Here is a 22,726-nt window from a genome sequence, read left to right as displayed (position 1 = left end):
TCTCCCCCCACAACTTCAGTAGCTTCTTCAAACTTCCAAACTGGGGTAGCACCATGAGATTACCATAGCTTTGATCTCATGAAGGCATTTATGATTTTTTAAATAACTTACATACTTAAATTCCCAACTTCTCATATGTTTTAAAACCATAAGGAAACTATACCTTTTAAAACATACCTAACTTTGTGAATTACTATACTTTGTTCTTCAGTATTAGAAAAGTTTTGCTCCATATTTTAGTAATCTCCCAGTTGGGTTGGCAAGATCAGTATGTTAATATGCACATACTTTGAAAAACCCAGTCTTCAGGAAAAGGATGCTTATAATTCCAAAGGCATATTAGAAGTTAAAAACTGCCGTGCAAAATCTAAGCAGGAAAAAGAAACTCTGATTAAATAAAGCTAACTGAAAAATTAGAAATTGAAGGTATGTTCAGCATGGCAATCACAGTTACAAACAGGAAAATTTAAACTAAGAAAACATTTAATTGGTTGACTTTTCTAAAATATTGATTGGATTTCATTAATAAGCATTTTATGCATATGGCTATTCTGAAAGTTTCTTTAAAAATGAAAGACTTATGCCTTAATGAGACGTATTATCACATGAACATATTTGAATCTGGCTTATGAAAAATAGGACTTTAGAATTTAAAATGTGTGCCTAAAATGCAAATATATTTAATTAACTGAAAACCCATAAGACAGGACTTCTTCAAATAAGCAATTACTTCTGGGACTAATCGTGTAAATAGGATCCTGATTCATTAGCACAAATACCCATATGAGAGAAGGATAAGCAAATTTTATTCTTTAGGTTATTTATGCACACGTGGTAATATCTCATTAATTTAAGGCTTCAATAAAGTTAAAATCTTTTGATAATTTGCTCATGAGCTGGGCTGATGTTTACCTTTTTTCGCAAACATTTTATTTATAGGTGGATAATATATGGTGTTTTAAACATTTATTTTCAATCTTATGTACACTTTTTAGACAGAATAAGCTATTTTCAATGAACCTCAGGCACTTTACAAGCTCCTACATACACCCAATCTATATGCTAATAACAAAATGTTCATATGATTCATCGTTAGAGGTCTCCTTACAATGGAGAAATCTCCTTAAGGATTTCTGTTTTATAATGTTTTGTTGAAGTTACTATATGTAGTTTAAAGTAATAAAAGCCACATTTGTTTAAAGTTATCTGTAATTCAGCCTTCCCACACATTCAAATATGCCTACCTCCCTAATTCATTAGAAAAAATGAAATTTTGCAATATTCACAGCTACACATCTAGAGAGAATTTTCCTGTTAAATATGCACTAGAACATATACAGAAAAAATACAATGAAGTGTGAAAATAAATGATTTTGTGAGTGTGGACAAAGGAGAGTGAAGTGTCTCAAATCAATTTAAGTCCTGTAGGCACAATACACTGGTGAAAACTCAGTAAAATAGCCCTTTCCTCAAAAGGTGATGTCACTCACTTGGGATGACTGAGTTCTAATCACTTGCTTGCAAAGTGATAATAAGTTTTTCCAATTAGGCAGTCAGTTCCTAGGCCAAAGGGGTGGATGCTCCAAACTAGAGCATCTGGGATGAACAGAAATGCCACGGCACAGATCTGGCATTTCTAAATCTTCCTTGTTTGTGGCCATGACTTTTCAGCATCCACATGTCAATTTTCTGCACAAGATGCTACTCTAAAGAATCTTAACATTGTTTATAAAGCGAGTAGAAGAATTCTTTTATTTTAATGACCAAGACTCATACATAGAACAAAATGACTCAAAATTCTAAAACAGATAATATATATTTCACATTGACACAAACCACAACTGAACGAATAAATTGAACATTCTCTTTTCTATGAAACACACTGATGGCAAATCTAGATATTAGAAGTCATGCCATCTTCACACAAGAAGTAGTTCCATTTGTTTTTAATATTGTGAGAAGATTAGAACTATCCATATTAGTAGTTACTTACCATACAAAGGGGGAAAACAAGCTCCATTTTCATGACTTAACCAAGAATACTTGCTGAAAGAGGACTCTATCGTGTGTTTCTGGATAGTTACACAACCTGGGTAGGAGATACAAGCACAGAATGTTTCATCATCAAGTAGAAAACTTCTCAAGAAATACTAGTTTGTTATATCAGTGATTTCTCATCTGAATGAGTGCTATCCCAGCCAACTGTATGCTACTTACAAATCAATCAGGTGCAACTGGAATGACTACCACCATTAGGGAAAGAAGACCTGGGGCTGCATCCCACTGGGTATTGGTCTGCATGAAGCGAAGTCCTTCACTTCACTCAGGCTCAGTTCCGTCATCTGCCTTGTGAGGGTACTAATGCCAGCTATTTGAGGGACTGCTCTCACAAGCAAATGAGACAATGTGTAGAAAGATGTTTAGTCAGCAGTAAAACTATTTCATTTATTTACACTCTGCCTCTGTTCTAAGGATCTGAGGTGGCTTCCAAAAAGAAAAATAATGAAATGTGAATAAAAATAAGAAAACAGGGACTTCCCTGGAGGTCTGATGTTTTAAGACTCAGTAGGTTCAATCCCTGGTTGGGGGCTTAAGATCCCATATGCCTTGAAGTATGGCCAATAAAAGAAAAAGTGTTCAGAGTAAAAAAGGAAGAAGTATATATGCTACCTACATTGGTTAGCACTTGATTAAAGGTATAGTTTAAACTGATAAGAACAGATACTACACTTGATCTTAGCCAAAAGGCCGAGAAGTGATGAAAGGTATAGTTTAAATTTAAGTTTCTTGGTAAATTAGGGAAAAGGAAGACACAGTTTCTTCTTAATCTTCTATTAGAGAGGAAAATATACGTCACTTCCCCTAAAGAAGACAAGTATTTTATCCTCTTGATGTGAAATTCATCAAAAATTTAAAGCATGTAAAACATGATACAGGGGCATTGAGATAAAATGGATTATTCTATTTGACAGGAATAGGGCTGATGATGATGAAAACTGATGGGCAAAGGAGTACTTCTTTTTCTTGTTTGTGCTGGGTCTCTGTTGCAGCGTGCAGGCTTCTCTAGTTGTGGCACACGAGTTTAGTTGCCCTGAAGCTTGTGGGATCTTAGTTCCTTGACTGGGGATCAAACCTGATCCCCTGTGTTGGAAGGTGTATTTTTTAAAAATGGACCACCAGAAAGCTCTGAAACAGCATACTTTTGCTTGGAGGTAGTTGGTGCCTGCCAAGTTGCTTCAGTCGTGTCCCACTCTTTGTGACCCCATGGGGTCACAGCCCGCCAGGCTCCTCTGTCCATGGGATTCTCCAGGCAAGAGTACTGGAGTGAGTTGCCATTTCCTCCTCCAGGGGATCTTCCCGACCCAGGGATTGAACCCACGTCTCTTAACGTCTCCTGCAGTGGCAAGCGGGTTCTTTGCCACTAGCGCCATCTATTACCGCTATGAAAATTGTCTTACTCCTAGAGACACACCAGAAGCTTGAATTAGGGCAATCCTAACTAGAAGCACAATTCCTTCCCAACTCACAAGTTTCATCCAAATCTCTTCCCTTGCCGTGCCTTCCTAACAAATACATAGGAGCTCCTGAGCTGAAGTCACATTCTCAGCAGTGAAGAGAAATTTCTGAAGGAAGGCACTGATGGCTTGTGACCCTAGGCCAGTCAGTGTTCATTAATATAAATAGGGGGTAGAGCTGCAAAGATCTTGAGCCCAAATATGATACAGTACTGACAGGTGCACAGCCCATTTTGTGGGGCCATTTCAAAAGGGAAAGGATGAGAAAGGGAAAGGTATATGATCATATGATCATACTGTAAGTGAAACACATCCCAGCACGAGGCTCTTCGTTGAAATCCACATGTTTTCCTGACTTCCTTGAAATCTCACTTAAAATTTTTTTTTTCCTTTGAGTCTCTGAGCCAGTAATAGCTGGTCTTTCTGCTGTACCACTTGGAACATATTACATAAGAGTTCATATGCACTGAAATGTTTGTAGATTTTCCACCTTCTCTGCTGTCTGGAAGCCCAACTCCAATTAAAATATATGTACTATTAAAAAAAATTATTTTCTTGGCCCCAGTGCATGGCATGTGGGATCTTAGTTCCCTGACCTGGGATTGAACCCGTGCCCCCTGCATTGGAAGCATGGAGCCTTAACCACTGAACCACCAGAGAAGTCCCAGTCTTGCAGGAAACTCCTCTCAATTATCTTCTTCTGGCTCCTCTGCTTCCTCCCCTTAAGCATGGGCCTTCCTTCCGGTTCTCCATTTGGCAGCAATTTCATTCACACCCACAGCTTAAACTGTCTTTTTCTGATGCTTCTCCAGGCTGGATCCTCCTCCCCCATCCTCTCCTGAATTTGCTTTTCCTTTCCTGCCTGACTAACATGAATGGTATTGTCACCCTCTGTGGCTTGAACACTTGGAGTCATCTTCAGTCTTCTCCTCCATCGCTGCACCTCTGTACAGAACATACCACCTGACTATGGCCACTTGGCACACAAACGCCATTTCCCTTTTACAAGTCAAAGTCCACTGTGATCAGTAATACATCCAGCCTCCATTATCTCCCTTCCAGGCACTGGCCTCTTTTCTCATGTACCCCTACTTCCAGTCACCATCATTTCCCAGGCTTCAGGGTGGATCCGTTTTCTTCCTAAACCCTCGTGCTTCCCCATTTGCTTGAAAGCGTCCAATATTTCTCTAGTCCCTAGCAGATAACTCTAAAACTTCTCAGCAAAGAAATTTCCAATAGCTGAGATCAGTACATTGACCACATTTCACATAACCTTTCTAGTCCTACTAAACCATTTCCCCTCTCTGTAGCCCTCTCCCCAAAAGCTATTTCCTGCCTCCATGACTTTGTTACTAGCTTTCTGCTTCTGAAACGTTCATCTCTTAACACCCAGTTCAGAAGCTACCTCTTTCAGGCATCGTCTTGAATTCTTGAGTAGAACCCACTGTACCCTCCTCTACAAACCCAAAGATCCTTAAATGTACTCTCACTACAAGATTCATATTTATAATACTCTGGCTTTATTTTCAATAGCTATAAATACAGCAGTGCAAAGAGCTCTCAGAAAGTTTATAATCTAGCTAGGGAAACCCTGCTTTATTCACATTTCTAACTTCTATGGTGTAGTATTTCATGCTTGAATATTGTGAATGCTCTATAAATAACAGGTGATTAGATGATTTTTAAACGTCAGATAGCACCATGGAATGCTCTGAACACAGGGGTAAGACACCATTTTAGAAACTCTTTTCTGGCAAGACTGTCCAAATTTGGAAGACAAAGGTAATGAATGAGGACCAAGAAAAAACCCCAATATAGGTAGAAGTGTTACTTTTCTCTCTCCATTATTTTTAACAAATTTGTTTGATCAGTTTATAAAAATCAAGTAAGTGTTTATACCTGAGGAAAAAGGTTGCATTTTAAAAAAATCAGATCACAGAATAGTCCTTAGGCGTTTGAGATTATTACATAGAATATATCTATGGCAAATTGCCCATTAGGGATCGAAAATGTCTTTCCAGTCGGTGCCTGTCCGCCTGCCTCATACGCATAAGATAGTTTAGTGTTTGTTGAATGCATGAGTGCTGAGTCATCCACTTCTTTCTCGGCAGCTGCCCTCCAATAGCTCTATTCCCCTTTACAGCCAAACCATTGTAAATAATTACCAGGCTCTTCTTCCTTTCCTTACTTCCTGTCTGGTCTGAAGCTCACACGACCTGAGTCTCACCTCTGCCTCATCTCAGTGCTCACTGTGCTGGGACCCTCCCTGGACTCCGCTCCCTCAGGGTGGGCTCACTCTTTGGTGCTGTCGAGGGACAGGGAGGGAAGTTGAGGCTGCCACACACGCCACAGAAGCTGCTGAGAACATTCTCTGCAGTGTCCCTGCCCATGGCCTCTCCCTTCCCCCAGCAATGCCTGCAATGGGTGAGGCCAGGCAACATTGCTTCGTGAATGTTTGGTTTATTTATGCCACTCACAAGAGCACCATCTGGTAGGTGAACAGGCAGCTCATAAAGCCCTCCAGCCCCAGGTTTGCATTTTCTCTCCACATCAGACCCCGGAACCTCGGACTGTTTTGTGTACAAGTTCCACCGAGCTACGCTTTGTCTCTAGTGGTCACCAACATGTCAAAATGACTTTCCTGTTTACCACGCCCGCTCCCTGAGCATCTTCTTAAGATAGAGGTAAACTGTGAACATGTGAAACAGTCTCTGACATGCTTGGCTGCAGTCAGAACTGGTTACAGCTCTGTTACCCAGACATATCATTTAATAATGTGTGTATATGCTCACTCAGTCATGTCCAACTCTTTGTGACCCCATGGACTGTAGCCCGCCAGGCTCCTCTGTCCATGGAATTTCCCAGGCAGGAATACTGGAATGGGTTGCCATTCCCTTCTCCAGGGGATCTTCCCAACCCAAGGATCAAACCCACATCTTGGGTGTCTCCTGCATTGGCAGGTGGATTCTTTACCACTGAGCCATTTCTCTAATTCAAAACAAATGTCTCCTTTCTCAGTCTTCCACAGTCAAGGCAACTGACTCCCCCACTTTCTCAAAATGGAATCCTTGCTCCCTTGCCTCCATGACCCAGCAGTCTCCTGGGTTTCCTTCTCTTTCTTCTTCTGCTCCCCCTTTCACCCTTAATGCTCGTCCTAAGTGAAGGACCATGATGGCCATGGTGGCCATGATGGATTTGAATTCCTCAAGGCTTTGGTCCTAGCATGCTCTGCCATTGCTGACTTTATAACCTTTCTCTGCATGTCATCTCCATCTGTGGATCCTATTGATCATATCCAGACCTGTGATGTGAAGATGCGTTACAAGTTTCTATCTCCGGTTGGGACTCCAGAGCTCTCTGACAAGCTTCACACCCATAACCAAATGTCTGCTTGCTCTACCCTGTGTCAACTCCAAGCCGTCTCAAACTCAGCATGCCCAGCACTGACTTTAGCATCAGCCTTCACAGGCTTGTTCCTCTGCCAGTGATCCTCGGCACTTTCCTGTGGGCTCTACATAAATACCGCAGAAGACAAACTGTCAGTTTTACCTTCTGTATATCCTTAGAATCCACTGACAGCTTAGAATTCATCCTTCCTCCCCTAGGCCAAGTTACCAGTACCTCTCTGTTCAAAAAGTTCAGCTGATCTGCGTAACTTAGGCCCCTTGCCAACCAGTACTCTTCATTGTAGCCAGAAACACTTTCTTGAAACATAAAATTGATGATGTGACTATAATCCTCTCCCTCAAAAAGCCCCCCAAACCCACCTTCTTATTGGTTTTAGGATAAAGGAATACGCCCTGCTATGGCTAAAAAGCCTTTCACGGTGATAACCTTTGAGTGCATCTGCAGACTCCAGTTGTCCACCCTACTCTGTCCTCTGGCCACTCGCCTTTCCTCATCTCTCGTGCTGCCCCTGCTCTCTTCTGCTTTCTGTAAGCTATGACTTCCCATATGTCACGCTTTCCTCCAATACTCTTTGTCTAGTTGACTCTTGTACATCATGTAGCTCTCGTTTTCTAGAATCGTGTGTCTCTCTTTAGTATCATTTAGAATGGTTGCATTTTCATAACTATTGTGTCATTCTCTTTTTTGAAATTATATTTTTATTTATTTGGCTGCAACAGGTCTTAGTTGCTGCATGCAAGATCTTTTAGTGGCAGTGTGTGATCTCTGAGTTGTGGCATGTGAATCCAGTTTTCTGATTGAAAGGTCGGGTATGTTGAGACATGCCCCGGAAAAGTGCCGCAAGGCAAATTCCGGAGGCTGGCTAAACTTCCGGGGACCGACCCCCTGCAGCCTGGTCCAATCAGGTACCGACCCGGAGCCCTCAGACACTGACCGCCGCTGTAGCCCACATTTTCTTCCTTATATGAAAAGACCTGGCTTGGACGCCGGCCCTGGCTATAAAACCCCTCCCCACCCCCTCATACCTCGCAGACTCCCTTTGTCTCCTTGCTCACCCGCCCCCGGTAGTTCTGCCCAAGAGCGACCGCTCAATAAAGGCCTTTACCACCGGTCCTTAGAGGCGGCTTTTTTCCTCCCGTGGCATTTTTCTAACATCTGGCGCCTCAACGTGGGGCCCGAGGTGAGGGCCCTGGCACTCACCATTGAGGCCCCCTTGAGCTCCACCGCCACAGAAGCCTCGGACCCAGGCGGCTGACCAACCCCCTGGACGGCAGGATATGGAGTAAGTCCCTTCAGCTTTGGGGCCTGCGCTCCCTGGCGACCACCTCCTAGGGCCCAGTAACGGGTGTGCACTTACTGGGCCCTCCCGGTCACCAGCTGGTGGAGAGACGTCCCCAGCGGCTGAGTAGACCTCCGGCTTCAGCCTCCAGCTTCGGCCTTTCCAGTCACCAGCTGGTGGGGAGACGTCCCCAGCGGCTGAGTAGACCTCCGGCTTCAGCCTTTCTGGGTCCCTGCAGTCGTGAGGAAGACGTTCCCCGCGACTACACGGACCTCCGGCTCCCCTTGACTCGTCCGAAGACGTTCGGACAGCGGGGGTTGCCTCCACGCCCCGTGGTCGTCATGGGATCAACAGCCTCCAAACCCGATCCCCAATACTCCACCCCCTTAGAGTGCCTGCCGGCTAACCTGCGGACTCTAAGGCTAAAGAGAGATATCCGCCCCAAGCAGCTCACTTTTCTGTGCTCACAGGCCTGGCCTCAGTATTCCCTAGACAATGGCTCACAATGGCCAGCCACAGGGACACTAGACTTTGACGTCCTCCGTGATTTGGATAATTACTGCCGGAGAACGGGAAAATGGTCTGAGGTCCCCTATGTTCAGGCCTTTTGGGCTTTGCGCTCTCGCCCCACCCTGTGCACTACGTGTGCTCCTAGCCAGATCCTACTCACCATGGCCCCCCCGACTCCACCCTCCCGGACCGAGCCAACTCCTCCCGTCTCTGAGTCCTCTGCTTTCTCTGTTCCCCCAAAAGATCTGGTGGCCCCCCCTCCCTATGCCTCTCCCACGGCCCCCACCCCTTCCTCTCCGGTTCCTACCCCCTCCCCTTCCACTCCGGCCCCTCCTACCTCCTCCCCCTCCTCTCCGGCCCCTCCTAACCCCTCCCCCTCTAACCCTACTCCGGCCTCTTTTGCTCCTGTTCCCGCCCCTGAGGCTTCACCGCAGGCCCCAGATTCTCCGGCCCTTAACCCTATCTTGTATCCTCCTCTTCCCCCTGTCACTCCCTTCTCGTCCGGTTAGCTCCCACACTCGCTCCCACAGCAACCCTCCAGGGGCCTCCCCGCCCCCTCCCCCAGCCCCGCTACTCCCTCTGCGACAAGTGGCCGGAGCCGATGGCCTGGCCCAGGTCCACGTCCCCTTCTCTCTCCAGGACTTAGCACAGACTGAGGCCAAGCTGGGATCCTTTTCCTCCAACCCCACTCAGTACATTAAGCAGTTTACTGGTCTGACCCGCGCCTATGCCTTAACATGGCAGGACATATATGTCATCCTGGGATCTACTACCACCCCCGAAGAGAGGCAGGCCATTTGGACGGCAGCCAGGGCTCAGGCTGACCAGCGACACAGTGCCAACCCCTCCCCCGAGCGCCCCCCGGGAGCTCAGGCAGTTCCTGACACCGACCCTGATTAGAACTACCAGGAAGGGGGTGGCGGCCAGCTGCGGGTACGCTATATGATAGAGTGTTTCCTCGATGGAATGGAAATGTCCTCTCATAAGGTAGTAAACCTCCTCAAACTAGACAAGGTGACTCAGGGGCCCGACGAAAACCCAGCCATGTTTCTTAATCGGCTGACTGAGGCCCTTGTTCAATACACCAGACTGTCCCCTGAGTCCCCCATGGGGGCAGCTACCTTGGCCAATCATTTTATCTCCCAATCCGCACCTGACATCTGAAAAAAGCTGGCCAAGGCCGAGGATGGCCCTCAGACCCCTATTTGAGACCTGGTAAAAATGGCCTTTAAGGTTTACAACGCCCGTGAAGAAACCGCTGAGGCCAGCCAAAGGGCAAGACTCAAGCAAGAGGCCGAATTTCAGGCAAGCCTCCTAAACCAGCAAACCCAGGCCTTGGTAGCGGCCCTGCGGCCGGCGGCGGGCTCGGGGTCCCAAAACCCCCCTCTGGGGGCCTGCTTCAAGTGCGGCCAAGAAGGACACTGGGCCAAGATGGGCCCCAATCCACGGCCTCCTTCCAAGCCATGCCCGTTGTGCAGACAGGGAGGACACTGGGCTAGTGACTGTCCCCAGGCCTCTCGGGCCCTGACCTCTAGGGGCCGGGGACCAGAGCGCCCCAGGGAGACCTCCTGCCCTCCTCCGGCCTTCGAGCTGCTGAGCTTCGACGATGGCTGACGCCGCCCAGACTCGGGAACCGCGATAACCCAAGCCAAGCCCAGGGTAACGCTCCAGGTAACGGGTAAGTCTGGTTAATGCGGGGGCTACCTATTCGGTCCTTCCCTCTTTCGGGGACACTTTACGTCCTTCCCAGGTTTCGGTTATGGGCATTGATGGCCAACCCTCATGTCCACTCCAAACCCAACCACTACCCTGTCAATTAGATTCCTGCCTATTTACCCACTCCTTTCTGGTCATCCCCTCCTGCCCTACTCCTCTCTTAAAAAATATATATACTCTCACAGATCTCCCAGCAGGTGGCTACGGCCCTGGACATCGACTGGCATCTCCACATCCCCTATCAGCCCCAATCGTCAGGCCTGGAACAAAGGCGCAGACAGCTCCAAGAAAGCCCCCTCTGGACCGGACTCAAGGGGTCCAAAAAAATAGCGCAGGCTGTGACCGGACGGGCCATGCTCCTAACAGCTTACACTCGACTCAATCAAGAAGACATAGACCCACTTCACAATCCTGCATAAGCTGACCTTTCGTCCCGGCTGGTCCCTACCCCTCGTCACCCCCGTTCAGCAGGAAATAGCCAGAGAGAACCGGCGCCCCTTGTCCTATAACAAAAAGGCCGGGATGAAAGGTCAGGTATGTTGAGACATGCCCCGGAAAAGTGCCGCAAGGCAAATTCTGGAGGCTGGCTAAACTTCCGGGGACCGACCCCTTGCAGCCTGGTCCAATCAGGTACCGACCCGGAGCCCTGAGACACTGACCGCCGCTGTAGCCCACATTTTCTTCCTTATATGAAAAGACCTGGCTTGGACGCCGGCCCTGGCTATAAAACCCCTCCCCACCCCCTCATACCTCGTAGACTCCCTTTGTCTCCTTGCTCACCCGCCCCCGGGAGTTCTGCCTGAGAGCGACCGCTCAATAAAGGCCTTTACCACCGGTCCTTAGAGGCGGGTTTTTCCTCCCGCGGCGTTTTCTAACACTGATCAGGGATTGAACCAGGCCCCCTGCATTGGGAGCACAGAGGCTTAGCCATTGGACCACTAGGAAAGTCCCGTATTTGTGTCATTCTTTTACCCTCTGTCTTCCCCACCAGCTTGAAGGCCAAATGAGGGCAGAGAATACCTGATGTGATTCACTGCATCCTAATGGTGTCTAGCACATAGTATGTGCTCACTAAAGACAACTTTATTGAAAGCATGAGTGTATGAAATGAATATGAAAATAAACCTAGATTAAAGTCAGCAAGTAAAATGTACTCATATTCTAGTGCTGAAAAATTCTAAAATAAGCACAGTATTGAGATGAGTAGCAAGAACACTGAAAGCTTTAGATGGATTTAAGAAATTAAAGTAGGAGGACTTCCTTTCTCACCCAGATTCAGTAGTGGGTAGATAGGAATGGTAGAGAATTTTTAATGAAAAATTTCACCTGGATTGAAAAGCAACTGATTTTAGTACATAAAAAATATGCTAAGGTATGAAGGTAGTAAGTACTTTCTAATCCAATTCCTGCTATTTTTGCCACTGCATATATTGAACCAGAGCCATCACAAGGGCAGGGATAGAGGATTAGGACCAGAGACAAACTGGGGAGGCAAAGGAGAGATGAGATTTCAAAAAACGTTTATGTTTCTGGATTGTGGCTACTGGGCTGGATATGCCTTTTTATATCTTTGCTTCTAAAATTCATGTCATTACATGTACTATAATTGTCTCTGCTTCCATATGGTGACAGAATTCTATCCACTGTATCAAGATCTCAATACACTGTCAAAGCGAAAATGTTGCATCAGTTGTTTTCCCTCAGTTACGTTACAAGTACAAGACACCCCCCTCTCCCCAATAATGAAACAGAAATTTCGTCAATTAGAATAGTATCAGTATCGTGAATGTACTTTTGCAATTACGAGAGTAAAAACATTCCACATTGAAATAAGAAATGCCATCTGATTTCAATTTAACACAAAGGGGGAGAAACACATTCCATTTAAGAATGACAAATAAAGCTGTCAGTGTGATCCATTTATAGCCCCTCAGAGAATGCCACAAATCCACATGATGTTCTGAGGAGCTAGTTATTGTATTTGCTCTGTCGAAGAGAAGGCCTGGAAGTCTCTGATGGTCTGCTAGCCAAGGAAACTAAGGTTAACTGGAAGAATGTGCAAATTTAGTCAGCATCCTAGGTGTACACCCCTTAAAGGGGAGCATGAAAGTGCTGGCTGTTGTCTGTAAATAGTGTGCCTCAGCAGGAGGGGTGGAATGCTGCTGGATACACCCTTGTCTTCTTTGTCTGTTCCCCACCCCTCTGCCCTTGCATTATTGTTATTCAGTCGCTCAGTCATGTCAGAATCTTTGCAACCCCACGGATCACAGCAAGCCAGGCTTCCCTGTCCTCCACTATCTCCTGGAGTTTGCTCAAACTGGATCACAGCAAGCCAGGCTTCCCTGTCCTTCACTATCTCCTGGAGTTTGCCCAAACTTATGTCCCCTGAGTCAGTTATGCCATCCAGCCATCTCATCCTCTGTCACCCCCTTCTCCTCCTGCCCTCAACCTTTGCCAGCAACGGGGTCTTTTCTAATGAGTTGGCTCTTTGCATCAGGTGGTCAAAGTATTGGAGCTTCAGCATCAGGCCTTCCAATGAACATTCAGGGTTGATTTTCTTTAGGATTGACTGGTTTGATCTCCTTGCTATCCAAGAGACTCTGAAGAGTCTTCTCCAGCACCACAGTTCGAAAGCATCAATTCTTCGGTGCTCTTTATGGTTCAACTCTCACATCTGATCTAGAAGGGTCTTAACTGGCCAAATGAGGCCTCTCTCTGTTAGGCCTACTGCTAACAAAAATTACAGAGAGGCATCAAATCTTGATTATAAACATCCACAGTGCTAGTTATTTTTGAAAATGTTACTATAGGTTATTTCCAGCTCAAGTACAAGGGCACTTATCAAAAACAAACAGTGGAAATATAATCATAATCTCTATTCCTTATTTCTGCACTCAAGCTTCCTTCTTTCAAGCAGCAGTGTGCTGTTAAATATATATACATATATTCATATATAAGTGTATATAAAATATGACCCTCTGCAAGGCATAACTGATTACTTTTTCTCCTTTGCATTGGCTGCTAAAAAACCGTGAATAAAATTTGTTACTATCTTCTAGCAAGAATGTTGAATTTCATGGCATAAATTTTGAGTATGAATCTCTCTCCTGGCCCTATCTTACATTCCTAGCCTTATTTTTTTTCTTTTGACTCATTTTTTCCTACCTATTTGAAATATATTTTATGTTGCTCTACAGTATGTATTTTTATTAGCCTTTCTCTATAAGCTTTAAATCCTTTCCACCAGATAAATAAAACACACAACATTTATAGATAGCCTTTTTTTTTTTCCCTCTGGAGGGTTGCAAAATTTTCCCAGAGCAACACAATTCATTACCATAAATGAACATTAAGACACTGATGTTCATAGTAATTAAATTTTTTTGTGGTATTTAGCTCAATATTTCAGTTAGGTTTTCTTAATATTTATGCATACACTTTTATTGCTGAAATTCCTAGCCTGAAGTCCATGGACTCTCTCAAATTATATGCAAAATTTTGTGCGTATAAATTTTTATTATGGGGGAGTTTCATTTTAATCCAATTCTGAAAGGTAAATTTGACTCAAAAGACTAAAAATATACTCTTTTGCACTGGAATAGCCCCAGAAGACCAGATCTGGGTCTTTTGGCATTCAACTAAATGACAAAATATTTTTTGACTAACTACTAAGTGTCTAGCAAGGGCTTCTCTGGTAGCTCAAATGGTAGAGAATCTGCCTTCAATGCAGGAGATCTAGGTTCAATCACTGGGTTGGGAAGATCCTCTGGAGAAGAAAATGGCAACCCACTCCAGTATTCTACCTGGAGAATCCCATGGAGTCTGTCAGGCTACAGTCTATGGGGTCGCAAAGAACTGGATACGTCTGAACGACTAAGCGCCAAGTACAAGTGTGTAGCACTGTTTTAATTGCTCAGAAAACAGCAATAAACATGTAGACTTGACTCTGACCTCAGGGAACTTTTAGTCCAGTGGGGATGAGGGAAGGCAATGAAAAAAACAATGTGAAATATTTGGATGGTAATGTACTGTAATAAATAAAACAAAGTAATGTAATAGAAAATGAATGAGATTGGATGGTCAGGGACAACCACTCTAAGGAGATGTAATCTTAGCTGAGCCAAGCAAGACTGGAGGGAAAAGCATTCCAGAGAGAGAGACCAGCTAATGCAAAGACCTTCACAGAGATACAGGCTTGTTATAATCCATAACTCTTCTAGAAAATAGGAATGGTCATTCTCCAAATCCACTTTCAAATTTATTTTCAGTACTTCACTCTCTTTTCTTTGTTTTCATTTTCTTTGAAGAGTTAGATTTCCTAATGTGAGGGAAAGATATCTTCAGAAAAAGTGCCATGTATTTTATTATACATGAAATTCAGTAAACAGTTGAGTCTACCATCTTGAAGGGACTATGGGCCCTGAAGGTGCTCAGCACAGGCTGAATAAAATATAACTGCCATACATGTAACCATAATGTACCTTAAACCAGTCTTGTATTGTTCTGTAACATAGGTTTATGAGCCAAGTAAATTCTAGGGCCCAGACGCTTTAATGTACAGTTTGAAACCCAAAGCTCTTTAGCAAGGCACCAATCATCCTCTAAGAGCTGAAGATGGATGAAGAAGAAAAGGAACACATAATAAAAATTAGGGTTAAAAATTCTTTAAGATAAGAACACTACTCTATGGCTTAGAAAATGCTCTAAATAGCCTTGACTGTAAATCAATAAATTAGGATATGACTAAAGATCATAAATACCTCCCACATTATTAGCTGTTTTCCTGAATTAAATTGTTTATAAATATATTAAAGAAATAATGCCCAAAAGGTAAAGCCAAGAGTAAGGTCACAGAACACTCTGACAGTTATAGTGCGCCAGAAACTGTGTGAGATTTCTGAGCTCGTGGCCTTCCAGGTAAAGGCTAATCATTACACGGAGAAACTGAGGTTTAAAAGAAGCGAAACTGACTCCAGAGCCTCCTCAATACCACCATCTCCACCATTATCAGTTAGTTCCAAGAAGAGAGGAGGTTTTGTGAGTTACAGCTGATAAACTCATCTGCCTTGCTGTTTAAAAGGCTTTGGGGAAGGACATTCTGAACAATTCGTCTGAGCTTATTGTGTGCAAATTAATTTCAGTACTAACTCAAACAGAACAAGTAAGACAGCAAAGCTGCTATTAAGAGTAAAAAAGGTTACTTGACTTTGGATCAGAGTAAATTATTTGCATTATTCATAATATACCCTCTCTTAGTGTTAGTCAGTCAGTCGTATCTGCCTCTTCATGAGGCCATGGACTGTAGCCCACCAGGCTCCTCCATCCATGGATTTCCCAGGCAAAAATACTGAAGTGGGTTGCCATGCTCTCCTCCAGGGGATCTTTACAACCCAGGGGTTGAACCCAGGTCTCCCGCATTGCAGGCAGATTCTTTTACCATCTGAGCTACCAGGGAAGCCCAAAAGTGAGGGCCTGCCCTCTCTGAGGCTAATCCCACTGAAATAACAAGCTTAGTACTAGCAGCAGAAGAGTATCATAGTACCAGGTACTATTGATTGAATATTTACGCAGTATCGCACACTGAGCCAAGCACTGTACAACTACACTTTACCCTCACAACAACCCCATTAGTAGTCTTTATTATTATTATTAGTCCCAATTCCCAGCCCAAGAGATGGGAGCTTACAGAAGTTGCCCACATGTCAAAGGCTTCCCAGCTTGCTAATGGAGGGGCTTACACAAAGCCCATTGACCCTGGAGCTCAGGGTCCCTGCAGGTTCCCCACACTGTCTCCCTTTGTTTGATCAGGTTTTCTCCCTAATCAACACATCAACGAGGACATTCTATTTCTCAACAAAGGTTGCTTTAAACCTTTTAGAGTCCAAGCCTGTCCATGATCTGCAGTTTTTTTTTTTAAACCATGGGGTCGCTAGGAGTCGGACACGACTGAGCGACTTCACTTTCCCTTTTCACTTTCATGCACTGGGAAAGGAAATGGCAACCCACTCCAGTGTTCTCGCCTGGAGAATCCCAGGGATGGGGGAGCCTGCTGGGCTGCCGTCTATGGGGTCACACAGAGTCGGACACCACTGAAGCGATTTAGCAGCAGCAGCAGCAGCAGCTAATTTCTCTAAGTTACCTTCGAACCTTATGGGAACCTGCTTTCTCTTAAAGCTTCAGAAGTCCCCTAAGCCCACAATCCAGCTTAAATTCTACTGTTCTTAAAGGCCTTATTCAAATTCCACTTATCCGAGCTATCTTCCAAAGGTCTCTCCAGCCCAGGTAAATAGCTTGAAGAGCTGGCCTCTGCCATCTACTGCTGCAGCTCACCCTGGTGTGTCCAAGAGCTCTGGTGGCCTGGAGACGCCATGGAATCGTATGAGAGTTCTGTTGGAAAGTACCATCAGGAATTTTTCTCAGAAGCATGTCCAGAGCTTTTATCAATTTCTTAAAGTTTAACTACCACTCAGCAACTGTCCTTCTGCTCCCAACAGACACACACACACACACACACATACTCTTCTGGAAAATAATGACATTAAATGCTAATGTTTCTTGAGCAAGGTGGCCAGACTTAGCAAATAAAAATATTATATGGGACACGCCTTTACTAAAACATGATTTGTTGTATATTTTAAATTCAAGTGTAACAGCCTCCTGTACTTGATCAGCAGTCTTATCTTTGAATGTTCCATGGATATTAATGTTATTTCTCAACTACACAGAATATAATCATCTAGAGGGCAAGGGGCTTCATTATTTCTCCACTGAATTTAACACTCAACTTTTATTGCTAATTACTGATGCATTTTTCTGACCCAACAAAAACATTTTGGAGTGTTCTTGACTTGGGGCCAATATCAAGCCTAGTAGCTAAATCATGATTATATGTATATGCCTTTTACTATAAGGAAAGAGATGTCCATAGTACTTAATAAATGGATTTTGATTATCTCTTCTACTTGCTGGATTCAAACACATTGATTTTTTTGTTTGTTTGTTTAAAAAAAATCCTCTTTGAGGAAATCTGGGAAAGTTAAAAATAGACCACCATTATTATTGGACGTTAAAGTGAGATCTTCCAACCCATCGGATTGAAGACTCATGAAACGTGTCTGTTAAAAATGCAGTTTTCTGGGTCCAATTTCAGACCTACTAATGTAGAATTGTTCAGAATGGCTCCAAGCTATCTGGGTTTTTAAGAAGTCTTTCAGATGACTTTTATAACCTCTAAAGTTTAAAGACTGTTTTTTTATGGCATGTAATACTCAAGCAAAAATTGAGCTCTAAGTTAGAGAAGGAAAGTTATTTTTGTCCTTAAAAACAAGCTATCATTATTTGGAATTCAAAGTATCAATCATCTTTTAAATGTATCTGGAATCTATCACACTAGAGTTAAATGTCCAGCACTGGAGATTGCCCATTCAGAGTTTCCAAGTATTTCAACAAAATTGGTAAACTAACTTTAGGTATTAAAGGCTGCCTGATGGGTCATTAAAATAGTAAATTTTAAAAAATTATCTCAACTAGGGTGCTCTGCTGTGTATTAATGCTGCTACCCAGGACTAGTCTGGGAAAGGATGTTTGGAATTTCTGAAAGAAAGCATCATAGTCCACAACTCCCTCTCTGTTGTTTGGGCGGTCCCTGATATTTTTGATTCTTGGTGAAAGGAGTGCTGGTCTGAAGGTCAGAAGGCATAGGTTCTATACTTTTGGTTCTGTAATTTTCTGAACTTCCTGTCTCCTTGTCAATAAAACAATGGTTTAGACAGCAGGATGGTCTCTAAATTATCTTCTAATCTCAAGTTTCAGATATCATCCTGAAGTTGTTTTCTCTGCTGTAAAATACGGGGGCTGGGCCATGTGCGTGTGTCCATCTGTCCTTTTGTTCAAGGGTAGCCCTACAGTCTCCATCACTATACTTGAATCCCCATTCATAATTCAGACTTAGGCTAGCAGCGTAATATTGACGGTACTTCATTTAGGTTATCCATGGAGGGGACAATATATTGGCCGTTAGCACATGTTCATTCTAAGAGACAATTACTCATTCAACATATATATGTTAATACTTACTGATCACCAGCTATGTGTCATGGTACTAGGCCCCGAAAATAAAATAATGAAAACAGTCAGACAAAAAACAGCTCTGGCCTCATGCTGCTTATGATCTTGAGGTGGGGGGTGATTGCGGGAAGATTAAAAACAACAACCACATGTAAACTGACACATAAATAAAACAACAGCAGCTTGTAATCAGTGGTCTGAAGAATCACTAAAGATGAGATAGAGAATAACAGAGTGACTGGGAGCAGTGACGGGGAAAAGTTTTGTGGGGAAGATGCTATTTTCTTAGACCTAAAGGAAGAAAAAAGATAAACAAGGGAAAGGGTTGGAGAAAAAGGGCAGGGCAGGGGAGAACACAGTCAGGAATTCCCCAGGAGGGGCAGCTTAGGTATTTGGCAGCCAACATCCTGGACAGTCCCTTCCATCCCCGAGAGATAATTTAATCTAAGACTAGAGAAAGGGAATTAGAGGCCCAGAGAGTTTGGGGAACTTAACAAGTGGTGAGTTAGTTAATGGGAGAACTCTTGCATGCTTCAGTCCAGCAGGTGAATCTCTCTTAGGGATCACAGAGCATCAGGAGGTGCCAAAATGCCTTGGTCTAGAGGTTGAGTCTCCTCTTGTGTGAAACACACATGACATCTACTGCCTCAGATTGTTATGGGATTTAATGAGGTCCTGTTCCACAGTGCCTGGTATATCGAAACTGCCTGATAAATGCAGAATCTCCTGATTTTTCACCTAGTGTACTTGCATCCATAGCAAGTATTGGAAAATAAGAAGGGCAGAGGGTAAGTTACTTGGATAAAGGAAGAGAGAAGCAGCGGAGAAGTTCTGGAATACTGGACTGGTATCTGTGTAGCAGCTATCCATGTGAGAGGCTGAGTACAGGAAATGAGATGAAAAGGCCCTGAGCTGTGTGGTCTTGCTCACCCCTTAATCTGCTAGTGGGGAATCTAGAGTTGTCTTCAGAAGACAGAAAAGACCACCCATAGTAATATTTATACTTATAAGTAGCATACGGGAAACAGGTTTTACTCTGGGAGACTGGTAGACAGAAGAGTGACACTATTAAACACACGCAAGGAGAACCCTGTTATGTTAACAAGTCACTCAATCCATCGGGAACAAACTAATTTAATCATGTGCAGAGTATTAAGATGATTTCTGGTGTTAAGGATGCTTAAAAACCAAGCCCACGATATTGGGAGAATGAATAATTTATCCAGGCACCTAGGAAGATTTTCTTTGTCTGTGAACAAAACCACAGATTGAACTTCACCCTTAAAATACCAAGAGGCGTTATTTCATGGATTTCAGCAGACAGTTTATAAGGCCATCCCACGAAACCTGCTTGCCCTCCTTGTTGACTAACCCAAAACATAAGGGAATATTTATGGTTCAGGCATGCTTGAAGCAGGGCTGAATATTTCTGTTTCTGAAGTTCACTGGGTCCCTTTCCCCCCAGCCATAAGGTAAATGCCGTTCCATATATAGCTTTTTGAAATGCTGCTTTCTTTATTATTCCCTGCCAGTGGTGCCTTATGGGAGAAATTTTATTTCAAAGTTTCACAGGATGCGAATTGAACTCATTATTTTACTCCAAACTCATTGTTTAATTGACAGGAAACATGCATTCTAAATCATCTTGTATGCATGGCAGAAGCAGCTACATAAATTTAACAATGGGTGGATTATTACTATTTAGCATATTTATGGAATTTTATATTCAGGAAGCATTTTACAAATCTTTTATTAGTTAATCCTTACACTTCACAGTGCATCTGACAGGTGGTAAACAATGCTTTGGGTTCTAAATTGCCAATACATGAAAAGTTTAATGGGGGAAAAAAAAAATCTATGCCTTTCCTCTGTGTTCCCAAACTTGCTAAGAGCACATTTCTGATCATTTTTCCTCTCACTGGAGACCAAAGCCAGAGGCCTGAAAAGCGGGCTTGCACCCTAAAATTTAAAAGGGAATATATTATTGGACTCAGTCGTGGGTCAAGTGGCTAGAACTAGAGGAAACCTCACAAGACACCCAGGTGATATGACAGGATTCCAAAAAAGATGCAGCCCAGTAACATGGCACATAAAAAGGCACATAAGGAAGAAGTCAATTTTTAAAACTATACAGTGCATTTAGTTCTCAAATCTAACACCACCATCCATACCCACTGGACTCACTATCTAATGACAATACCAATTACTGTTAAAACGTACACATATATAGTAAAAAACAAAACCTAATTCAAACTAAGAGAGTCTGTATTTTCTTTCTGGAAAACGCACACGTCTTAAAAACTCAGCTTCCTCCAACACCCACCTCAAACTCTTTAGAATCCTCCAGTCTACCCGCTTCCAGACACCAGCAGGGGTTAGAGCGCAGGGCAAGGAAAGCTTCTGTGGATCAGAGTTTCATTCTGGACCCAAACGTTTTACAGCCCGGGGCTTTCAGAACTAACGAACCAAGAAAAATCAATCTCGAGTCACCTGAGGGCGGGACACCGGGTCCTCAGAGTGGACACGTCCAGCCCAGTCTCTAATCTCTTCCGATTGACGTGACTCTATCCCTCTAATCCCTCAGGCCCCCACCCCCGCCGGTGTGTGTGTGTGTTGCGGGACAGGTAGGCGGGTGCAGAAAACACCCAGATATTTTGCAAGCAAACAAATGCGGCCTTGTGCGTTCTCTCGGTGCAGCTGGGGCAGCTGTCCGGAGGTCAGTGTAAGGTAACCCGGTCATCTCCCTTTCAAGGTGCAAGGAGATGCTCCGATCCCTAGCGTCCCCAAGTTTGCGGATACTCGGGGCGCTCCGAGAGCCCCCCATAACCCCGCCCACCCACTCCCCCACCTCCCGCGCGGGCCCGCCCCGCGCTTACGCTACCTGGGGACGCTGGAGGCACCTCGGCAGTGGCGGCTCACGCTCTTGCCGACCACAGCCCGGGGCTGGTGTGCACGCTTTGTAAAGCCTTCGGGGGAGGGCAGCCGACCCCGCCCTCCCCATCCCCCCACCCCACCCCCCACCCCCCACTCTCTCCTACCTCGGGCCCCCTCTCCCGTTACTGCCCCCACGCAGCCACCTCCCCCTGGCGGCCGCGGCCTCCCTCGGTGAGGGCTGTTGGTCTCTCCCCACCCTCGCGGCCAGCTCGGGAGTCATGCGGGCGGGCGGGGCCCTGGGCCGCTTCCCTGCCTCTCGAGCCGTCGCCCCACGTGTGTCAGCAACCCCTCGCCACCCGCTCCGGACCTGGTTGCCCCGGGTGCTCGTGACCCCGCCCTTCTCCCCGAGGGGCCACGCCCCGGAGTCGGCGTCCCTACCGCCCGCCTCTGGGACTGGGTGGGGCCACCGGCAGGGGGGGGGACTCCTTCTACACCTGGAGGCCAAGTCTGGAACGTTTTGGCCGTGTCAAGGGTCAGCTTTTTCTTGTAGGGACATTCTGCAGCCGAGAAATGGAAAGTCTGCGGGTTGTGCAGACAACATAAACCACACAGCGCTGGGTCTCGGCGCCCTTGTAGTTTGCAGAAAAATTCTCCATTATCTTTGGCCAGTTCGCCTTTCAAAGCCCCAGCCCAGAGTCATTTCAGTGAAAGCGTTAAAGGAACTTAATTTTTAAATAAAAAGTTAATGCTAGAATCCGATACATGATGTGTTAGTTCTGCCCCAAGCTTTAAGTATGGTCACCTCTGAATAATTCAGACTTTCCAGTGACCAGGAATACCTAGGGCGGTCACTATGTCTCATCTCCACATCACTAGAACTTCGGGTCCCTTTACTCTTCTTTTTTGTTCTCCCTGCGATGTGAGGGAGGCGTGAAAATGGAATGCAACAAAATCAATTTGAAGAGCTTTTAACAGCTGGTATAAAAGTTTATGGGAGAGGCAGTCTGCAATCATTGAAAATAAGATTCCGAAATTATCTGTAGACCTCACACTTCAGTTTTACCGTTTTGCTGCAGTTTGAGTAATGGAGGGCTGGAGGTTTCTATTATTTTTAGCAGAAATGATATCTTTCTAAGAATTATTAAATAGATTAAATGTATAATGTTATGATATCATGTCAGATCAAACTATCTATAGAAGACTCTATTAGCCTGCTGATAGCACAGGAGACACAACATCTCTTTAAAGTGGTAAAATTGGCTTTGTCTTAGAGTTTAGATAACAAGTAAGGATAAGCGGGAAAACATGATAGCATCTTTAGAGTTCTGTTTGCCATCTAATGAAGATATTTTCTTTT

General features: G+C 44.5%; 1 long non-coding RNA gene and 1 pseudogene across 3 annotated transcripts in view; both read right to left on the bottom strand.

Moving 5' to 3' along the window:
• LOC122446836 overlaps positions 1 to 21,692 on the bottom strand; it is a 59,404-nt gene extending 37,712 nt beyond the window's left edge. Inside the window, exons 1-3 of one of the 3 annotated variants that reach the window (XR_006271001.1) lie at positions 21,534 to 21,692; positions 20,819 to 20,952; positions 1,994 to 2,089 (exon numbers count right to left, since the gene is read on the bottom strand). This is a non-coding gene — a long non-coding RNA (uncharacterized LOC122446836). Of the gene's footprint in view, positions 1 to 1,993; positions 2,090 to 20,818; positions 20,953 to 21,376; positions 21,456 to 21,533 lie in introns of those variants that run through there. The other 2 variants (XR_006271000.1, XR_006271002.1) reach the window with 2 other exon arrangements.
• Positions 2,591 to 2,760, bottom strand: LOC122446947 (annotated as a pseudogene).
• Positions 21,693 to 22,726: the final 1,034 nt, after the last annotated feature.

Source organism: Cervus canadensis, chromosome 8, assembly GCF_019320065.1.
Source record: "Cervus canadensis isolate Bull #8, Minnesota chromosome 8, ASM1932006v1, whole genome shotgun sequence".
Classification (NCBI taxonomy): domain Eukaryota; kingdom Metazoa; phylum Chordata; class Mammalia; order Artiodactyla; family Cervidae; genus Cervus; species Cervus canadensis.
The sequence above is the reverse complement of the archived record's forward strand: the minus strand, read 5'-3'. Positions and strand labels throughout refer to the sequence as shown.